We start from the raw sequence: 22,199 nt of genomic DNA, 5'->3' as shown, positions 1-22,199 counted from the left end.
GAAGTATCTCCATGCTTTAGTATAATAATAATAATAATAACAATAAAATAATAATAATTATTATTATTTTAGTATTATTATTATGATCAATATAAATGTGGAAACATCTCGTCCATTACCATTACAGAAACAGTGTTATTCGGAAACAAAAATTTCACAGCTAGCAGTGTCGGGATGAATCATGCAGAAGAAAAGCTGTAAGGGACGAGATGCGCGTTTGGTGGAACAGCCCGCTGCTACCAATAACGTGTTTACAATGTATACGCCGGTTACCAGACAGCTCCTAGTTTCTAGCGGAGTATCACGCCCGTGACAGACTCCAACTACATTCGTACACATATCGTATTTTCTTCTTATGTTACTCTAAAACACTGTGGCTGGCGTGTGGCATACACAGACGATGTGTATGTGGATATGCTTCTGGTCCTTGGTGCATCTGATAACCGGGCTGATGTTGCCGCTCGTGAATATGCTGCTAGATAACCTGGTCGACATCATCCAAGATCAAAATCATCTGGAGGTTCACCTTCGGGAGACAGGTTCTCTTATTCCACCATCGCGTGACAGAGGTGGTCCACGGACTCGGAGTTCTGCAGCTACTGAGGAAGCTATACTGGAGGCCGTACATCCAGAACATCAGCGGAGTACAAGTAGCGTAGTAAGGCAGCTGCGTGTCTTACAACGCACGGTCGTTGGCGTGCTGCATGAGCAAGGGCTGCACCTCTATCGGTATACTTTAACATAACACCTGCATCCTGCAGACCGCCGTCTCGGGATGCAATTCTCTGAATGGTTCTAACAACAACAGGAATCTAAGGACTACTTCACAAGCACTGTAATATGGTCTGATGAGCTTCACTCGTGAGAGCGTCTTCACTATACAAAATGCCCACCACTGGTGTGACATCAACCCCCAAGTCACCCGCAACCGTGGAAATCAGGTTCGCTTTGGCCTCAACGTCTGGGCCATAATATTGGGAGACAGGAATTTTGGTCCGTACTTGTTGCTTGACCGGTTGACTGCACAAAGATATCATGCATTCCTCTCAAACTATTTGCATGACGCACTGGAAGATGTTCCACTTCATATTCGACAGAGCTTAGGGTGCCAATATGATGGTGCACCTCTACACTTTGGAATTAATGTGCGACGGTATTTTGACAGAACATTTACAGGAAAGTGGCTGGGACGGGCAGGTCCAGTTATATGGCCTCTACGTTCACCTGACCTAAATCCCCTGGATCTCTGGCTGTGGAGACACTTGAAGGAGCACGTATATTCCACTCTGCCGACAGTGAGGAATTGCTGCTCTTGCTCATGCTGCTCTTACATCCGTTGTATCTCTGAAACAGATACATCCATAAATAAAGTTATACAAAAACGTAGCCGGCCGCGGTGGTCTAGCGGTTCTAGGCGCTCAGTCCGGAACCGCGCGACTGCTACGGTCGCAGGTTCGAATCCTGCCTCGGGCATGGATGTGTGTCATGTCCTTAGGTTAGTTAGGTTTAAGTAGTTCTAGGTCCTAGGGGACTGATGACCACAGATGTTAAGTCCCATAGTGCTCAGAGCCATTTGAACCATTTTGAACAAAAACGTATCAGTTTCTTTCAGTGGGTATTTATTTGTTTTACATTCTAAACTCCCTCTCAATATACACTGTTCTCTCCTTTCAATACTATGAGCTTTTCTTTTTAAGTGACACCATGATGGTGTCGAATAAGGTTGTAGTTTAGACAGGATGCTTACCCTCTCTAAGATGAATTTTCACTCTACCGCGTAGTGTGCTCTAATTTAACAGTTCCTCGCAGACTGAAACTGCGCGCCGGAACGGGACTTGAGAATCCGGTCCCAGGTTCCAGTCCCAATCGGGCACACAGTTTTAATCTGCGAGGAAGTTTCAGAATACTTACTGTCGTTCCTATTCTTGCACTGCGAAAACTGGCCGATATTTACCATCTGTTTCTACTAGAAGCTTGTAGCAATGCGATGAGCTGCCATTATGAGCGTCATCCGTAGCGATTCGTCACAAAATAAGAAACTATGCTAAATTACTTGGTATAATAAAAGAATTCCTTGCATTCAGTTTGCTTATTACAGGATGAACAATCATGCTACATAAATTGTTTATGAAAAGCAGAACGGTAACTATACTGTCAACTAAAAAAATGCTTTTCATACATGACCTACAGACAATTCCATACGAAAATAAAAATAGATAGTAGTCAATTTCTTACAATGAACCTGTCGGAAGAACAGCTACTGGTCTTGCAAAAATCAGAAGACGTAGTGCTGAATGAAAAGCTCGAAAGTGGATCAGTAAATTTCTTGAAATATTTCTACGGATTTATTAAAAGGAAATTAATAATAATGTATGGAAAATGGTGGCCATGTAGTAACTATACAAGCACATAATGTTCTTAATTTTAATTTTATTTGTCTCTGAAAGTGTATCTGAAACAGAAAATTTTATCGTCTGTGCTCTGTTGACACTCATAATTTCGTTAGTGCAACAAAAGTTTACAGTTCCCAGTCGCTAAACACAAGTATTGCCATTAAATATGATAAATCTGCAAGTGTTCGCATTGCAGGAAGTCACCGTCTGACATAAAGCAAACAGCACACACAAGACTATCCAACGAAATAAAAACTAATGTTGGAAAGGGAAATATACCCTGAAACGTTAATGTGCAAAATAAATAAATTACTCAGAATTTCTGCATACAATAACGACATGTTTTGTTTAGTATTGGAAATCTAACCACCGTAATTTTTGGCATGTGGTGTCTGTCAGTGAACAAAACAGTCAAAAAATTTATGTGCATAAAAATGGTTCAATGTATCTTATTTGCCTTTCCCGGGGAATCTTTAAATTGCTCCTAACGAAACCAGTTTCCGTTTATATCTTTATCCAAATTGAGCAAGTGCTACGTGTGTTACGATCCGGTAGTTGGCATGCAGTATGTTTAAATTAGAGTTGGATATTTACAGAAATCAATGGTGTAGAATTTTAAGAAACTAAACGACGAGTTATAACTACCATATGGGACTTCTTAGCTTCAATTAGAGCACACACAAAATACAGAGAGTTCACTTGGACAACTGGAGTACATTAAAAATACAGTCGCTTATATTCTTGCGAACTTTACCGGTGAATGGTTGCTAAAGCTCTGAGTTAGAATAGCATCCGTAAAAACAGAAAAGACTGCTTTCTGAAAACATATTTCGCATCGCTTGCCCCTTACGGGGATGAAGAATGATTGCATGCGAGTCTAAGTTGCATATTATTGAGATTTAATTGAGAGCCGAACTCTTGTGAGCTTGATACGCTAGACGGAAAATGCAAAGATCGCGTGCCACAGTCCAATTCGTCTCGTCTGACCTGAATTTCCGCAGTGGAATGGGGTTGGAAATAACGCCCTACGGGAGGGCGGCTGCTCCGCTGCAGTTAAACGGATCTTCGCAAATAATATGCAGCACGCCCTGCGACAGTCGGTGCGATTTATCACGTCTTTCAGCATCGAGCACTACTCTAATGTTTAGAAAGTGCTTGTGCTTGTCTGAAGAAACCCTAAACGATTCACAAGCGTCGCCCTCATGACTGCACGGGAAGATAAACATTTCGCACGAAATTTTGTTTTCGTTAGATGCGTCCGTACTGCACAACTATATGATGAAGAAATCGAGCTACTCGTAAAGTCTTTGCAGTTTACCTGCAAGTCTGCTTTATTGATATCTTTAATTATTTCAACCACTTCGTGACGAAATTACGATGGTAAAGAACCATGATCAAAGGTCATGGCGTTACTGCGGAAGAAGAGATAATAAGATATTTAAGGAATTTTCTCTTATCATTAGCAATCAAAATATTTATTTATTTATTATTTATTCAGTTACAGATAATCTCACGTTGATATAGAATTTGTTATCATAATAAAATGAAAATAAGTAGTTCAAAATTGATATATACGCAGAATATCTAAGTATGGTTTTGCGAGGAAAGGACGAGTGATTGGACATATCGTCGGACGCGGCTTTGTTGAAGACACAGAGCCGGAATTTGCTTGCAATGATTCAGAAAAGCGACTCAAAACCTACATCAGGATGGCTGAACGCAGAAATATCAGTCCTCTCGAAAATGCGATTGTGACATCAACGTTTTATCAACAGTACTGCCTACTATGAACTGTTCTTTTTGTTATTCAAGGTTTGCGACAGATAACTTATAATATAAAACATAAAACTTCCTGGCAGATTAAAACTTTGTGCCGGACCGAGACTCAAACCCGGGACCTTTGCCTTTCGCGGGCAAGTGCTCTACCAATTGAGCTACCCAAGCACGACTCACGCCCCGTCCTCACAGCTTTACTTCTGCCAGTATCTCGTCTCCCACCTTCCATACTTTACAGAAGCTCTCCTGCGAACCCTGCAGAACTAGCACTCCGGAAAGAAAGGATATCGCGGAGACATGGCTTAGCCACAGCCTGGGGGATGTTTCCAAAATGAGATTACTTGACAAATTTATACCTTCAAATCATTTCTGGCGGTCTAGCTTTTGGGTGGGCTTCCGAGGTCCGTAGCTGGAGCGCGGTCCGCCAGTTGCCGATCGTGGCTCCATGCACATTTTCTTGCTTTCTTCAGTCAGTCTGAAAAGCTTACGATCCACCCATAATAAGTCAGATGCTGAGCCCTTGAGAATGACAAGACTTTACTGTTTCGTACTTTAGATCTTGGCACTTGATAATTTTTTTTTTTTTTTTTTTTTTTTGTGTAAAAGCGTTGCAATGTGATTATGCTTTGCAATATGACAGGCTGAAATACAAACATCAACATACTTTCAAAATGAGAAATGAAGTAGGAAAAATGTTATGTGATAATCGAGCAGTCATCCTTATCGGTCGAGGGTCGTTTGTCGGTAGGCAGTAGAAAATTAGTAATGGTGAGAAAGACCTGCTTGTACAGCTCACCGCAACGAAGTTCAAATAGCAAGTGGGGAAGGTGATACACCTTGGGGGCTATTTCGTTCTTCGAATCATTTGTTGCTAGTGTTATTTTCTTCATGTGCTGATTCCGAAATTGTATGTTTAATTAATGGAAAACCTCTCGTTGCTGTTGAGAACTTTATTGAGTCCACTACCTGTTTTGACCTTCATATTAGGCCATTTGCAAATGGTTCTAAAAATATGCACAAATTCAAAATAATAAAACACATACACAAAATAAAATCAACGCTGTGCTCACATCTTGATATCTGAGTCTTTTACATAGGTTTCCATGACGTACTAGATTCTTGTATTAGTCACATGTAAGAAGGCCGTGATGGAAGTAGGTAATGCGATCTTTTGCTGAATCAGTTTTATCTACAATTTTGTTTTCTCCCATCGGTATTCAGGGAATCTTAATATTTCTTCTTCAATCGTATGATGACGGTACACGCAGATAGTAGAAAATTTTAATTTTGTAGAGACGGCTAGTGTCATACCGATATCTTAAGCTCATTTGTATGATGGAAATTTGGCCGATATTGCCACCCGGTGTGGACGTGCGGTTTAGGGTGCCATGTCACGGATTGCGCTGCCCCTCCCACTGGAGGTTCGAGTCCTCCCTTGGGAATGGATGTGTGTGTTGTTCTCAGCATAGTCTAAGTTAGTTTAAGCAGTGTGTAAGTCTAGGAACCGATGACCTCAGCAGTTTGGTCCCTTAGGTATCCACACACACATTTGAACATTTTTTGGTGGCTATTCAGTATGATACCATCAAACCACATCTTCCCTGGTGGGTTTAGCTGTATGTGGAGGTAAAATTGCACTTGACGTCTTTTTTGTCTTTTTGGGAAGTGGCCATTTATTTTTCCAATCTTCCTGTGCTTTATGGAGTCTAACGCCCTGATATTTGCTTTCCGAATTACTACCGGAGGGGCTGTCCTGTGTTGTTGACACTGGTTCCGCTCTTGGGAATAACAGCGATAAATTCCCAGTCTGAAGTTCAAAATTTAGCTGTTTCGTGGCTCCTTCAAATCGCTTAATGTAACTTCTTTGAAGAGGATACGAAAAATTTTCTTTCCCATTTTTCCCAGTCCCAGTTTGCATATCGTCTACAATGACATCAATGTGGATAGGACGTTAAATCGCTCGTTCCTTTTGTGTTAACACTTTCCCTACCTATTTCATTGTCCACTGTAAACATAAATATTACATCAATGTTGACATTTCTTGCATTATGAACTGAACTCAGAATGTTACTTACAGAAAGAAGAGTAGTTGCTTTCCCATATGGTGTTTCTGTCCGCTGTACTCGTATAGCACTGTAAGGGAGTTTTAGGAAGCGCACATAGAAGTAAATGTAAGAATTTCTCGAATGATAGAGATGACGACAGTGGACTGATATCTGGAGGAAAAAAGTTTAGATATCCATCCGATTATTTTTAATTATAATTTGCTCGATTTCTCTAAAACACACCATGCGAATGTCAAGGCAGTTCTTTAAACATGGCCCTGTCTGACTTGTTGTCCCATCCTCTTCCATACTGAGCTTGTGCTTCGCCTGTAATGGCCTCTGCGTCTCTGGGAGTTACTCCCTATGCTTTTCTTATTTTTGAGATGCAGTTTCCAACTTAATTAAATAAATGGTCGCCGGCCGGTGTGGCCGTGCGGTTCAAGGCGCTTCAGTCTGGAACCGCGTGACCGCTACGGTCGCAGGTTCGAATCCTGCCTCGGGCATGGATGTGTGTGATGTCCTTAGGTTAGTTAGGTTTAATTAGTTCTAAGTTCTAGGCGACTGATGACCTCAGAAGTTAAGTCGCATAGTGCTCAGAGCCATTTGAACCAAATAAATGGTCACTTTCAAATATTCTTTCTTATTTCAAGTTTCCAGTTCTCGCTTCCTTTGTTCAAAAAGAGAGCGAGCAGTTGTTAGCATATATGAGTCACGTTCAGAAGGAATACGGTCCAAAACTCCTCACTTCCATCCTGATAAGCAATGACAGATAGAATCGCACCACTAGAAAATAATTAATGTAGGGTAATGAAATTTCGGGAATAGATTTGTCTACGTAAGATATTTAACTGATTAACATTTCAAGACAACAGGTTAATGGCAGCGCGAAAAAGGGATTGCAATTGTGAAATGCTGGTACATTAAATAACAGTGTAACCGTCACAACGTCGAATGCAAGCATCCGAACGTGCAAGCAATATGCTGTACAGGTGCCGGATGTCAGTATATGGGATGATGTTCCAAGTCCGTTGCACTTGGTCTTGGTCTTGGTCTGTTAGTACAAGGACGATTAAAGTTATTTGTGGATAACGCTCGAGTTGTCGTCCGGTGATGTCCCACATGTTCTCTATTGAAGGCAGTTCTGGCGATTGAGCAGACACTAAACATGTCGACACTCTGTAGATCATGTTCGGTTACAACAGCGGTATGTGGACGAGCGTTATCCTGTTGGAAAACACCACCTGGAATGCTGTTCATGAACGGCAGTACAAGTGACCGAATCACCAGACTGACGTACAATTTTGCAGTCGGGGTGCGTGGCATAACCACGATGGTGCTCCTGCTATCAAACGAAACCCCACCCCAGCCCATAACTCCAGGTGCAGGTTCAGTCTGTCTAACACGCAGACCGGTTGTTCGTAGGCCTCAACTGGCCTCCTAACCGACACACGGCCATAAATGACACCGAAAGAGAACCGGTTTTCATCAGTAAACACAACAGACCTCCATGCTGTCCTCCAATAAGCTCTTGCTTGACATCACTGAAGCAGCAAATGGCGGTGGTTTAGGGTTTGTGAAAACCATGCTATAGGGCGTTTGGCTCGAAGTTGTCCTTGAAGTAACCAATCTGTAACAGTTAGTTGTGGCCCTGTGATGCAGATGCAGTACGATTACTTCTCGGTAGTGCCACGTGATCATACGGAGACTGGTCTTCTTCTCGTGAGCCCCGTTGCCAGCAATCATGTGCAGTGGTTACACTCCTGCCGGGCTTTTCCGCAGTATAGCAGAAGGAAAAGCCAGCTTCTCGTAGCTCTACTACACGACCCCGTTCATACTCAGTGAGTTGTTGATTATGGCGTCTTTGTCGCCTTAAAGGCATTCTTGCCTAACATCAACTCACCACGTCCAGTCTCAAAGGTGTCTAACGCTCACGACCGTTGCAGCGTGAATGTAAAGCAAGCCTAATACATACTCTTCTGCGACTGGCACTAAATGTGAATAGACACCATCTTTCAGATTGCAGAAACACGTTTACCAACTTCCGTTAATAACGCCCAACTTCTTCTTGATGTCCCTGCAGTTTCACCAGTCGCTCAATGCACGCACTGGGAAGGTTACTTTCAATGTAGCGTGGATGATCTTCTTACTCATCCTTGTCAACCGACAATGTGCTAGTTCACTAAAACTTTGAAATAAACGGAATGTTATACACTAATCTCCTTTCCTTCCTTTTTGTGTGTCATCGAAGGGATGCTGGCATCGAAACAGCAGTAGTAGTAGAACCGAAATAAAATGAGGTCCCTGAAAGAGTCACTTTAGGTGGAAAAGAATTCTTGTCGGCATTGCCTTTTAGTCTGCAAATGGACATCTGTTGTGCAGTGTTGCCTGCTTTCTCCTTTTGGCATGCAGGGCATTCTCAGCACTACTTCGCGATTGATGTTAACAGCACCAATAATAATGAAACAGTGACAAACCAGGAACTAGCACCCGCCCATCTAATAGAAACGTTTGTGTCACAAAGGGGAAACGTGTTTGCAGTAAGAGTTCTAATTTCACAGTTTGATACATATTTATTTATCACTGTATTTACATATTTATTTTATCTGACCAAATTAGAGTCTTCAGGCCCGTCTTAAATATGATAAGCATCCATGTAGTTTATCTTTACATTTATATTGCATTGTAACTACAAAAGAAATTAGACTTGATACTAATAGAAATAATGAAAATGATTATAATAATGAATATAAGCGTAACAATAGTGCCATTCCTACTAACACTGTGATTATTACTTTACTCTGTATTACACATTTGTCGACACGAACTAATGATATTCTATCATCATGTAGATGTAGATATCATGACGGTATAAGTGCAATACCACAAGCGTCGTATGTGGGGAAGACGTTAACTGCTTATCCTGAAGAATGAGAACTAAAACTAAAAAGTTAGCAGAAGAGGCAGTGAAAGAAACTGGTACGGTAACGAAAGGAAAAAAAAAAAAAAAAGAAAAGGAGACAGGAAGGGACGAGGAACGCTGAAAGAGTATTGACAACGGGACCAAAATAGTTGTTCGTTATCGGACGTAAGGAATATGGCTGGGATCTCCAGAGAGCAAAGCAACATTAAAGATAACAAGAGCAACACTAGTCTTTTGATTTCAGCGAAATTTCTAATCAGAGGACGATGGGTTCCATTGAAGTTGTGGCTGACGCGAAGAAGATAAAGATTCAGGGTTAGGCATAAGTACAGCCAATATGGTAGATGTATCAGATCTCGTATTACGATATAACAGTAATACAAAGTGCACACTCATTCCAGAAAACACAGAACTCAACAAAATATGGCACATCATGAGATAGCCGGCCGAAGTGGCCGAGCGGTTCTAGGCGCTTCAGTCTGGAACCGCGCTACCGCTACGGTCGCAGGTTCGAATCCTGCCTCGGGCATGGACGTGTGTGATGTCCGTAGGTTAGTTAGGTTTAAGTAGTTCTAAGTTCTAGGGAACTGATGACCTCAGAAGTTAAGTCCCGTAGTGCTCAGAGCCATTTGAACCATCATGAGATATCATAACCAACTCCCATAGAAAATTAGTAACATCTTCAAAAACCAAATGTCAGTATATATTTCAAAGACAAATAACACAATACAAAAGAAATAAAAAACTGTGACAGAAGAGAAAGATAAATACATGTCAGGTGTATATGAATTAACATGTAATAGCTGCAACTCAAAAAATCTTGGACTGACCGCAAGAAATTTTAACATCAGGTAGAACGAACATATAAGGGCACTGAAGAGTGAATGTACCCACTTCACATGTGCTGAACATCTAATAAAAGAAAGTCACCATCACACTAGGATAAAAACAGACTTATCAATCTCATGTCATAATAATAACACAAAGAGAATGCTTACTCCACAGGAAGAATTTTCATACAGAAGGACGTAAAAAACATACATAAAAATTTGTAAATCAAATAACAATAACTAAAAAATTAAATAAAAATAGAGAAATCAAATAAATAAGTAATATAATAATAAAAAAGGCGTGCCCACAGTCATTACACACGCACACACACACACCCACACACACATACATACACACCCACCCACCCACCCACACACACACACACACACACACACACATACTTTTTCTCTCTGTGTCCCGTCACTCACCCTTCCTCTATCCCCACCCCAAAAAACCACTCCGCCCTCCCAGGATCCCTAATTCAGCATGTGACACAGAGCAGTGCAACGATATGCAGTTTTCAACAGTACAGGTGCTGTGCAGAATATATTTACAGGAAGAAACCGACACCACATGGTTTCAGCACATATAGGACAACGAAACAGCTGCTTAAAAAGGACAAAAAAATAAATGTAAGAAAAAAACATACAATCGCAATTAGAAATAGCTAGAATTAAACAAACTGCAAAAGAATCACTACAAATCTCACATCAAAATATGTGTAATGAAATAATTTTATATGTATTATAGACCACTGAAGATGCCTAACATGAATAGGCGAAACATGTCTGTTACTCAGGAATAAATTTCAATTGCAAAGGAAGGAAGTTTTGTTATCTTTATGATAAAAAATAATTTTAGTTATTATTAACAATTGAGAAAAATGGCTGAAAAAATTAACAATATTAGGAATGAATACTGGCTTTTGAGGAGTCCACCGACTAAGAAGGAATTTTAAAAACAGGTCATTTAATACAGTGCCGAACTGGGCGTGGTTCAAGGCTTTGGGATGTCCTCTCTTAATCTGAGACTGGCCTTCTTACACTCGAAGTTACAATGGTAAACTGAAGCAGCCCGTGTATACTTAATATTGTTCTTGTATTTGGTTGACAGAATTCCGTCTATCAAGAGTAAAAGAATAGAAATAAGCGATGTTCTGCTTTCTGGTCCTGACGGGCCTATCGAGCCCGACCGATCGCCGTGTCATGCTCCGTCAATGACGTCATCGGAAGCGGTATGGAGAGGGGTGTGGTCAGCACACTACTCTCCTGGTCCTTACCTGGTTTCTTGACTTTGAAACCACTACTTATCGGTCGAGCAGCTCCTCAGTTGGCCTCACGAGGCTGAGAACACGTCATGCCGGTCGCCCCATCAAGGAGAAAATTCTTGGCTGTACCAGGAAACGAACCAGCGTCCCCTCCTGAACACTCAGCTACGGGGGCGGAATCTCACAACAGTAGACGATTTGAAACTTGTGAATACGTGTAATACCTGTGGATAATTGCATGAGATGCGTCTGCAACATTCACCAGTGTGATCATCTCACTACCCCGTAAACGTAACTAGCTCGAATGCGACCGAGCAAGAAATCTGAACGCTACATATCAGGTTTTTTTTCATCAGTTTCTTAGACTTTGAACCATTTACTGCCCAGTCTCGTACATCTAGTGCAAACATCGTACCCGCCACGCAAGATTCGATATGTCTGCTATTCTGGCTGCAGCTGTCCGTGAAGCAAAATCATTCTCGAATACCTTGTCAATTACTACTGTTCGTTTCATCAATGTACTACCAGGAACTCTATATGCAATCCAAAAGCATGCACTTCCCGCTATCGTCACAGTGAACTTGGTCCTGGAAAAGCAGAATAGTTGACAGCGAATTCAAGCTATTTCGTTGCTTCTGTTTCTACCCTTTTCGCCTATATTTGTGTGCACTCCTTTCCGTGATATTTGTTCTGTTTACGTCATGCTCACTATTTTTAAAGTCCTGCACCCTAACTCTTCTGTTCTTATCCCTATATTGTTATTATTATTATTGCAATTCCTGAACAGTATCTTCACTGTTACCTCATACCGTCTATACACTGTCGTCATTATTATTATGAACATTAGTGTTTGTAATAATGAGATTTCACTTTCCTCCATTTGCCCAGTATCACTTTTATCATTTATGTCAATCAGTATCAGGTGCAACATTTCATATTAGCAAACTTCTGACGCATGTCTGTTTAGTAACAAGTCAGGGCTCCAGACTCAAGTCTAGACAGGTAAGAACTTGTTACGACATCACTGACTACGAACCACAACACATACGGTGAGCCGGCCAGTGTGGCTGCCCGGTTCGAATCCTGCCTCGGGCATGGATGTGTGTGATGTCCTTAGGTTAGTTAGGTTTAAGTGGTTCTGAGTTCTAGGGGACTGATGACCTCAGATTTTAAGTCCCATAGTGCTCAGAGCCATTTGAACAAACGGTGAGTCTCTTCCTGAAACTGAGCACCTGCACAAAAACAGATGAGCTAAATAGTAATTTCAGTGGTTTGGTTCTATCTTTAATACGATTTAACTTGTTTAGTGTATCTACTCCTTTGCTTAGATTTATACTACCAATTCAAATAAACTATTTTAGGAATATTTCTCTAGAAAGAAATGACGTTAATGTTCTTTACGAACTCTGGAGAGCGAGACAAAAGTTTTAGCAGAAGCCACTGCAGCGAGACTGTCACAACATACCGAAATTTGTTCGCAGTTACAAGATGACGATCCGTGAGACTGGTTTTCCAAGAAAACTATTTTGATCCAAAACCGGTTCTCATGGAGTGCAGTATTACAAGCAAAGTGCGCGTACAGCAGATGATGAAGATGGAGATTTAAAGGTAATTCATCGGTCTTCATTCACACTGTCAGAGGACGACAATTAATGATGATCTTTTGTCTTTGAACAGTGTAACATGTATTGCAACGACGTTCATAGACTAAAGATCTGGATAAAAACCATACGGATTGGCTCTGTTCGTTTTCATGCCGAGTATTTTTCTTTAGTCATGAGTGATTTAAGCTTCACAAAAGGTTGTAATTAATTATGAAAATACGAAAACGATATATAATTAACTATCTGTAACTTATGATTTAGATTCGGCATTTTTAAGACTTATTAATTTCCGCACAGTCTCATTCTCCACCGCAGACAAAACTATGATCACATTTGTTTTTTATTTGAATTAGATTCCACGTGTATCCCGTAGAATAGGAGTTCTCAGTTTTCTGTTTAATGCTGATGTCTCTTTCATTTCTTATAGCGGTTCAAATCCTTGTCGGTTAGTTCAGATTTAAATTTTCTGTAGTTTCGCTAAATCGATTATGATGTTTTCTCTTAAAAGGCCAAGTCAGATTTCGTTCTCCATATCAGATCTTGCATTCCGATCCTACTGTTGTTGATGGGACGTTAAGCGTTATCATTCCTTATTTTCTCATTTCTTGTATGATAAAGGGTTCTGTGTAAACAACTGTGGTTGATAATTTAAAAATAAATTTAAAATCAACTTGGTTCTGCTTTTGTACGTATTTTAGTGTGTTCTGCATTATATTTCGTACTTTTATTGGAAATTTTGTTTATAATGTCGTCAACTCGAAACAAAAATGCCTTCATATTTGACTCCAACACGTTGTATTTCATGTTGGTAGCTATTTAGTATTTCCAAACGAGTAAAATCAGAAATCTAGTTCTTAGCGTAAATAAACAGAAACAGAACATTGTAAAAAGTGCGTTTCTCTCCTGTAAAATATACTCGTAGTTCTGCGAAAACGTATTTATTCAGGCAGAAATTGGTTTCTGCAGTTCCATTGTGGTTTTACGTACTTTCGTATTTGAGCAAATTTTCTTCCAAAATTTCATTGCAATCGTAAATCTGACTGAAAGTAGTGCTAAAGGTATGTAACCATCATAATCAGAAAACTATAAGGAATTTTGAAAAGTTGCGTGATCGGACAAAAACAGGTACTAGATGTCCTTTAGACCGGTTTATTTCATTCCTCATTACACATTTCAGGCTCTGCTCATCTTCAGATAACCTGATAAAAGTACAGAAGCACATATATAGTTACATAGTGTACATAAAACATAGGTGTCATATACAAGTAATATAGTTGCAACATCTTTGCACAACAAATATTTTTGATGGATGAATGACACCATTGTAAATAAGTGTTAAATATAACTTTGACAGGTACGTCATAAACGTCAGGAAAACTATAAAGTTAAACAAAATACCAGCGGTAATTAGATACAATGATCTAACACGGACAAAAATTGTAGTGGAATGATAGGAAATGCCTGTTGTGCCTGCCAGGTAAACAATCTATCAACACCTGGAGTGACCATAGCGGCACTGCTTTACAACTTCATTTCATCGTTATCATTAGTTACATACTTGTTCATAATAAAGCTGTATATGAAATAAAGCATATATTAATAAATTTTAAGAGCTATCCATGCAAACGTATTCGGCAAAAGCGACATCTAAATGTATATCAAAAGAAAACTACACATAATATGATTAATACAAAAAATAATTTCACTATAATTATAATCTCTTAGAATCCCACAAGAAAAAAGTGGTAAAATACCTAAGTCCGATAGATACAATTATTTTTTTTCATGGGAAATTTGAGCAGTAGACGTTCAACAACACAGCTTATTTATCTATTTCTCATTCATCCACAAGTACTTCATCGAATATATTAAAAACCACTTCCGACTACTAGAGCTTTAATCATTAATTGCAAAGTTGGGAGCTAGCCGATTGTTGGTACAGATTTCAAGTTCCTCGAGAATATAGAAAATACTGCCTTTTTGGTTAGGTTAGGTTAGTGTTGTTTAACGTCCCGTCGACAACGAGGTCATTAGAGACGGAGCGCTAGCTCGGGTTAGGGAAGGATGGGGAAGGAAATCGGCCGTGCCCTTTGAAAGGAACCATCCCAGCATTTGCCTGAAACGATTTAGGGAAATCACGGAAAACCTAAATCAGGATGGCTGGAGACGGGATTGAACCGTCGTCCTCCCGAATGCGAGTCCAGTGTGCTAACCACTGCGCCACCTCGCTCGGTATACTGCCTTTTTGTTCATAGTGTAACATGGGAAAGCTGTTTTCTGTTGTGAATTGGTGGTTCTGCTCTTTCAAATGACAACCCAACGTACACGCATAGCTGTGCTCTCTTCTTATCTTAAACTCTCTCCCAATTTGACCAGTGTAGAAGTTATCGCAAGATCCATGTTTAATTTCGTACAGTCCGCGTTATAAAATTTACCCTGTGACACAACTAGACTACGACGTAGTAGCTTCTCTAGTTTATTTGTTCGCAAACCAACTTGAATCTTGAATTCTTCAAAGGCATACGGTATTTTTTCTGGAACAGAGCCATTGTATCGTAGTGAAACATGTTTGACTGCTATTTTATTTTCATCTGTGTCTCCTCCTACTTTTGACAATATTTTTTCTCTAAGTTCCTGATTGCTGTTTCTGCAAAACCATTCTTGTCCGACTTGAATAATTGTATTAATTTCCTTATCTACTGCTTCTTTGTCCAGGCCTACTTCTGCCAACCTATAAAACATGGATAGAAAGTGTTGTGGACTGGAGGCGTCCCAAAACCTCGCTGCTCCTGGAAAAGACTGATACAAGTTTCCTGGTAGGACGGATGCATGGGTTCTAGGGCAGCACACACGTAATGAAAGTAAGAAGGAATAGTGAATAGCAAAAGCTGTGACTCAATTTTATATTGTCATGCCCGAAGATCAGTACATGAGCAAGTTCATGGTCTTCATCATGGCTGCCCGTATAGATGATGAAAATATCGTCAGCGTACCTAAGATGCAAAAATATTTTTTGACACAATTCTCTGTGGATATTACAACTTTATTTTGCAATTGTAGAATGCAGGTTTAGCGTATCTTTTCTTTGTTGACTACAGTTCCACGAACACAAACTAAATAATGTTTTCTGAACTAAGGTCAGAAGAAGGGTAATCTTCTATCTTGATGTAGTATTTGAAGAACTGTTCCATACTAACAGCACTCAGTAAAATATCTAGGCAGGCGGTCTCTGTCCATAGACGACTGTTTCATTTGCTGTTCTGTTTTTACTGAAGATTAGCCACTGTCTATCTATTGGCCACTGTTTTTATCTCACTAGACGACTTGAAGACACAAAGAGCGTTCTGCAGTTACTCCCCAGCAAGACTCGGACTGACAGCTTGCAACTGACCACTTCCGCTCGTGTACGGTTACTCTCTCTTTCTGGTGGCGCTGCCGCTACAGGGGGCGTGATTCTCCAGGGCAGCGTGATTGGTTTGAGCGCAGCGATGTTTCTGCTGCGCACGGACGTCCACGGTACTTCTGGTACTAACTGTCTCAAACTCTTCTTGTGCGGTCTCTCAGTACACCGCACAAAGTAGGCTCGTTTATGCGCATCTGGATGACATGTGCTTCCGGGAACACGAAGATCTGTTGCGGCTGGTTTACGGAAGATGTCAAACTAAGTTTTGGAAATTACAAGTGTTCTGAAATCTAGGAAGTTAAGAGAATCGTCTTTTTCAAATTCAGAGGTAAACTTCATATCATCAAGCTCAGAGATCAGTACATGAGCAATTTCCTGTTCTTCATCATGGCTGCCCTTGTAGATGATGAAAATATCGTCAGCGTACCTAAGATGCAAAAATATTTTTTGACACAATTCTTTGTGGATATTACAGCTTTATTTTGCATATCATTCACGTCCATTTGTGAGATGCTAGATTCCATTTCTAGCACTTCTGTTTGGTTGAAAATTTTCCGGTTGAACATAAAGTAATTCAGGGACAAGGAAAGTTGATTGAGTTTAGTTACTTTAGCTGCAGAGTAATATTTTACTTTCCCAAAACAAATAATATTTTCGAAAACAATTCCTAACGTTTCTTCGATAGGTACATTTGTGTACAAATTTGTAATGTCAAATGAATCGAAAACTGCATTTTCTGCTAAGACAACATTTTTCATAAAACAATTATGGAATGTTTAAAATGGCTTAATTTTGCCTTTAAAAATTTAAAATTCAGATTGATTTTCGAACAAATAACGAACTAGGGAAACTACTATGTCATAGTCTAGATGTGCCACAGCGTAAATTTCATGACGCAGAAGTAAACAAAATTAAATGCGGTTCTTGCGATAACCTCTGCACTGGGCAAGCAAGGAGAGAGTTTAAGATTAGATTCAGTGAACACAGATATGCAACTAGCAGTAAGTAACGTGTTGGGTAGTAATTTGAATGAGCAGAAGCACCTGCTCACGACAGTAGAAAATGGCTTTACCATTTATGCATTCTGAACAAAAAGGCAATATTTTAGATGTTTTGGGGGAACTTGAAATTTATACCAATAGTCAGCTATCTCTCAGTCTTATAATTAATGAACAAAACTTTAGTAACCGGAAGCGGCTTTGCAATATATTTACACAAATGCTCGTGAAAAAAGGAGAAATAGATAACTAAGCTGTGTTATTATACATCTACTGCTCCAAGTCTCAATGCGCTTTTCTTCTGGAAAAAGAAAAAAAAATTGTATCCACCGGACTTAGGTATTTTACTATTATGTTCTTATGGAATAAGAACAATAAAAAATTGTAGTAATGAAATTCTCTGTGTTTATACACTGTGCTGCGAAAGAGCATTTCACTTAGGGTGGTTGGAGTCACTCCTACTGGTGATTTCTTTCATCCCCCCTTCACCCAACAAGGTTTTGCAATAAGCATGCCGTCATTTTCTCCCTTCTCTGATTACTTCTGTTACACATTAGTATTCGTCTGTATGGAACTGTTAAGATCTTAGCATCGTGTCTGAACTCGGTGTCTGTTATCATACGTTATCAATAAGGGATATGAACACTGTAGAAATACTACAGAATTGGCAGAACTAGTGATTTGTATGCGGTTTCCTTTACAGGTGTGTTGTATTTCCATTCACCGTCTGTAAAACTGATTTTTCGTGATCGTTCTATTTGATAGTCATCCCCATAAATACTTGTAGGATTTTCTTTGCGTACGTTGAAATTAGATACTGACAGGTTCTTTCTTTATGTTATAGCCATTGCTGTACCTTTAAAGTGAGTTTCATTCACTATTCTCGTACGGAATTTTGTTCTTTATTTCCACAGTTCCTTACGATTGTCTAAAGAAGATACTTTTATCTATCCAGTAGCACTGTTACCAAACAAATTTGTAGTATTTCTGATCTTATCTCCTAAATCATTTATGTCTAATGAGATGTGGAGGGCTCACCATTCTGTATAAAGCACTATGTTGTATGAGTTAAATATTCCTCAGTTAAGGACTTGAAAGTTTTAAAATAAGACGGTTTTAGAAGGTCTCAAACTCACTCCATACACTGCATACAAATGGTCAATTACATAAAGTTTATTCATACAATATTGTATTATACTGACATATATTACAACTTCTCCCACACCTACAATGGTAGCATGTTACTAAAAAGTGGTACGTCTTCCACCACTTGACCACATCCTTCCCAAAAAAGAGGATGTCTCCATCAACAGTTTGTACCGACATGGAACGAGACTTTACATTTTGACATCACGCATCATGGGTCACTGTAGTGTTCTGACGTCGCAGTCCCAATGACGTTGAATAGCTCTAACTTCAACGATTGTCGCAAGTATTTCGAAGTCTAGCAACAGTCGAACATATCTGAAAGTATCACAATCTACTGACATTTGGTATCATAGCCATACACATCTTTGACAAGCAAGAGATTTCCCCCAAAAAGGCCCTTGTTGAAGAGATCTCACCTGCTTTCGCGAGAAATTATTTAGAAATCCTGTAGAAGCACCTGATGTCTATACAACACTTACAGATGCGTCACCAGCAGATCAGTGCCACCATCACACTTCAATCAGAGTTGCTTTCCCCACCTGGAAACATCTGATATTATATGTACAAAATAAAACACGTAGTGAAGAAAGAAGCCTTATATGTAAACGTTTTGTGAAGCTGTTGCTGTCAGGTGTCGTTTGCAGAATTTCAGAACTATAGAAGAACTACATTTCATTCTCCAATGTACAGATTCAATAGTAGGACAACAGTTTTGACAAAAATTTGTTGATTTTAGTACATAATTCACTAATTTTGGCAAAATATTCGCCGATTTCAGACATAACTGACTGATTTACACTCAAACTCTATTGGTTTGCTATATTGTGTTCTACACCTTGTATGCCTATTTTCTCTTCTGACGTTGTGAATAATTGCCTTTTCTCATAACGGACTGTGGTGCAAGACCAGCATTGCGCTAGAGTGATTTGCGGAGCACTCAGGTTAATGTCAAGAAAGTTTTACATGTGTGTCTTAAATGTAGTCTCGCTAAAAACACATCTCACTTGCAAACAGAAGCACTACTCTCCACCAGTGATAATGAGAGTGAAAACCTTTAACAAGTAAGTAGTGTTGGACTCCTGCCATTATATCACACAGCACTGGGTGTTCCCTTAAGCCTAGCACATACGATCTGAGTCAGCACTGTACATCACTAGACATATTGCATGAACTGGCATGTTGTGAAGGCATCCAGCAGTGCAAGTCATTTGGATCGTCCGTGGTGCCTTCCTGGCTACTGCATCATGGTCTATCATGTACCACTGCTGGGTGTTTTCTTTCTCGATAAGTATCACAGAACTAGGATACAGACCATCACTCTCATGACATGTTTTTCTTTTTATCACATATATTTCCCACTTTTGGTGTTTGCGAGTCGACATGTAAATTAGGGTAAATTTGTCTTGCTCTCAGTTACAAAGGGATCATGCCAGAGGCCTATAGCTTCACATGTTTTGGTGAAACTGAGGCTTGGCTATCAACAATATTGTTTATTACAATGAAATGAACACCCTTAGCTGCTTACAGGCGTTGACATACGTCAACGGGGACAGATGAAAATGTGTGCGCCGACCGGGACTCGATCCCGGGATCTCCTGCTTACATGGCAGACGCTCTATCCATCTGAGCCACCGAGGACACAGAGGATAGCGCGACCGCAGGGATTCTGGCACGCCTCCCGCGAAACCCACATTCTCAACGTATTGTCCTGCACTACATTCGTAGTGCCCCCGCCCATTATACTCATTACTCGCGGCGCGTTGCCGATTCCCGTAAGAGTTCCGGCACTGTTTGTGCATTCGCACAGAAGAAGATGGTCAAGTGGCCGGTAAGCCTTAACGATATATTTACTAAGATGGTATCTGTTCTTTCGGACATGTCTCCGAAAGAACAGATACCATCTTAGTAAATATTGTTTATCGTTTCTCTGAGAGCTGTCACTCTTCTGGTACATTAATTTTTTGTAGATAAGTATAAAATCACAATACTGAACATTCTTTAGAAGTTCTCCCAGACAGTGCTTGAGTTTTTGAATTACCTGCCATAACACCAGCAATAACACTTTGCTTGTCATTTTAGACTTAGGATAATTTGAAATTTCGCTCCATTTTAGTCTGAAGTAAAGTACACACGTGCTTTGTGCATATTTTCCGCCATTTCACACACAGCACAACTGAGCTTTCAGCAGACACATTGGATTTTTTTTTAATTTCTCACCATCCAAATTACAAACTGGATGATGAAGAGCGGGGATCATATCCCACTGCAGTGAGCTGGAGCGACATGTTCGCACATGATGGAATAGCTGTCTCACTTGTGAAATCTATTAGTAGCCCTTTGTTAGTGAGATTTATATGTGAGTAGTACAGACGTTTTGTGGCACATTGAGGCTTGATTCATTAAGTGCTGAAACAGCTGAATGTGTGGGGACTTGAGGACACAGATCTGCTGGTCCTGCTCTGCCCTGTCATGCAAGGCCTGGTTGGTGCCTGCATTCTGTGGAATTGTGAAGGTAGCAGCAGGAGAGGTTGAGGTTCAAATGGCTCTGAGCATTATGGGACTTAACATCGGAGGTCATCAGTCCCCTAGACTTAGAGCTACTTAAACCTAACTAACCTAATGACAGCACACACATCTATGCCAGATTCAGGATTCGAACCTGCGACCGTAGCGGTCGCGCGGTGCCAGACTGAAGCGCCTAGAACCGCTCAGCCACAGCGGCCGGCCGGAGGTTGAGGTGATGTGAGTGGTGACGTGTGGGTTCACCTGTTGCGCAATTATCTAAATAAGTATACATTTCCATTCTATCCTAACACACACAGCTCTGATTGTTTGAACAGCAAGCAGTTTTAAACTTAGGGCAGGTAAGCTCTTGGGTCCCTGGGCGTAGTGTGGCGAATTCTTAAATACCTCAATAGGGCTGGTAACTTGGATGGGAAAATTGTAGTGAATGTAAACTTTGAATTGTGCTCATATGCCCAGGTCAACCATCCTGAATTCTGTACTTAGACAAGTGATCTGACTACGATGCAGCCTGTGTTCTTATCTCCAGGTCAGCCATCTGGGATTCTGACATCATAGGACTGTGCTCACATCTCCATGTTAGCCATTTTGGATCGCAAGCTTAGATTATGTCATTACAGAGCTGTGTCCCTATCTCAGATCAACCATTTTGGATTTTCCACCAATAGGACAGTGCCCTATCTTTAATTTTCGAATTTCTCACTATTTTATACCCAGGACGAGTGGCGTGCGACGTCAGAGGTGTGCTGGAAACAGAGCAGCGCAAATGTGCCATTTTGAATGTCCCACCATTTATACGTAGTTCACAGGCCTGTTACAACAGAGGGATGGGGAGAGATATCTTCAAACAGTGGTTGATTAATCGATGATGTCATAAGTGAGGGAAAGAATTTGGCAGAAATGCAGAAGGTGTTAGAATTCACTCAGCCTCACTACTCACCTTCAGCTCAAGAAACTTCTGTGACCGGGAAGTTAGAAAAATTCAATTTGTTGTTGAGACTTACAGACTGTATTTCATCCTTCCTATCATTGGCAAGTGGAACAGAGGAAGATGATATTGGTACAGTAAGTGATGCAAAAATGGAAGAATGTGGCGCTTTAAAACTACTCGGCATACTGTTGTGCTGTTTGTTAGCTCGCAGTAGATATGTGAGATGAGGTAAATTCGTAAACGACGACTGCCTTAGTAGGGGCACAAGTGCTGCCTTCATACCTGCCAGGTAATCATGGAAACAGCACATGTCATAATTAAGGCCAACTCCCCCCCTTCCCCTCACCATCTCCTTCCCC

This window comes from Schistocerca americana, chromosome X (assembly GCF_021461395.2).
Source record: "Schistocerca americana isolate TAMUIC-IGC-003095 chromosome X, iqSchAmer2.1, whole genome shotgun sequence".
Classification (NCBI taxonomy): Eukaryota; Metazoa; Arthropoda; class Insecta; order Orthoptera; family Acrididae; genus Schistocerca; species Schistocerca americana.
This window is presented reverse-complemented; position numbering follows the sequence as displayed.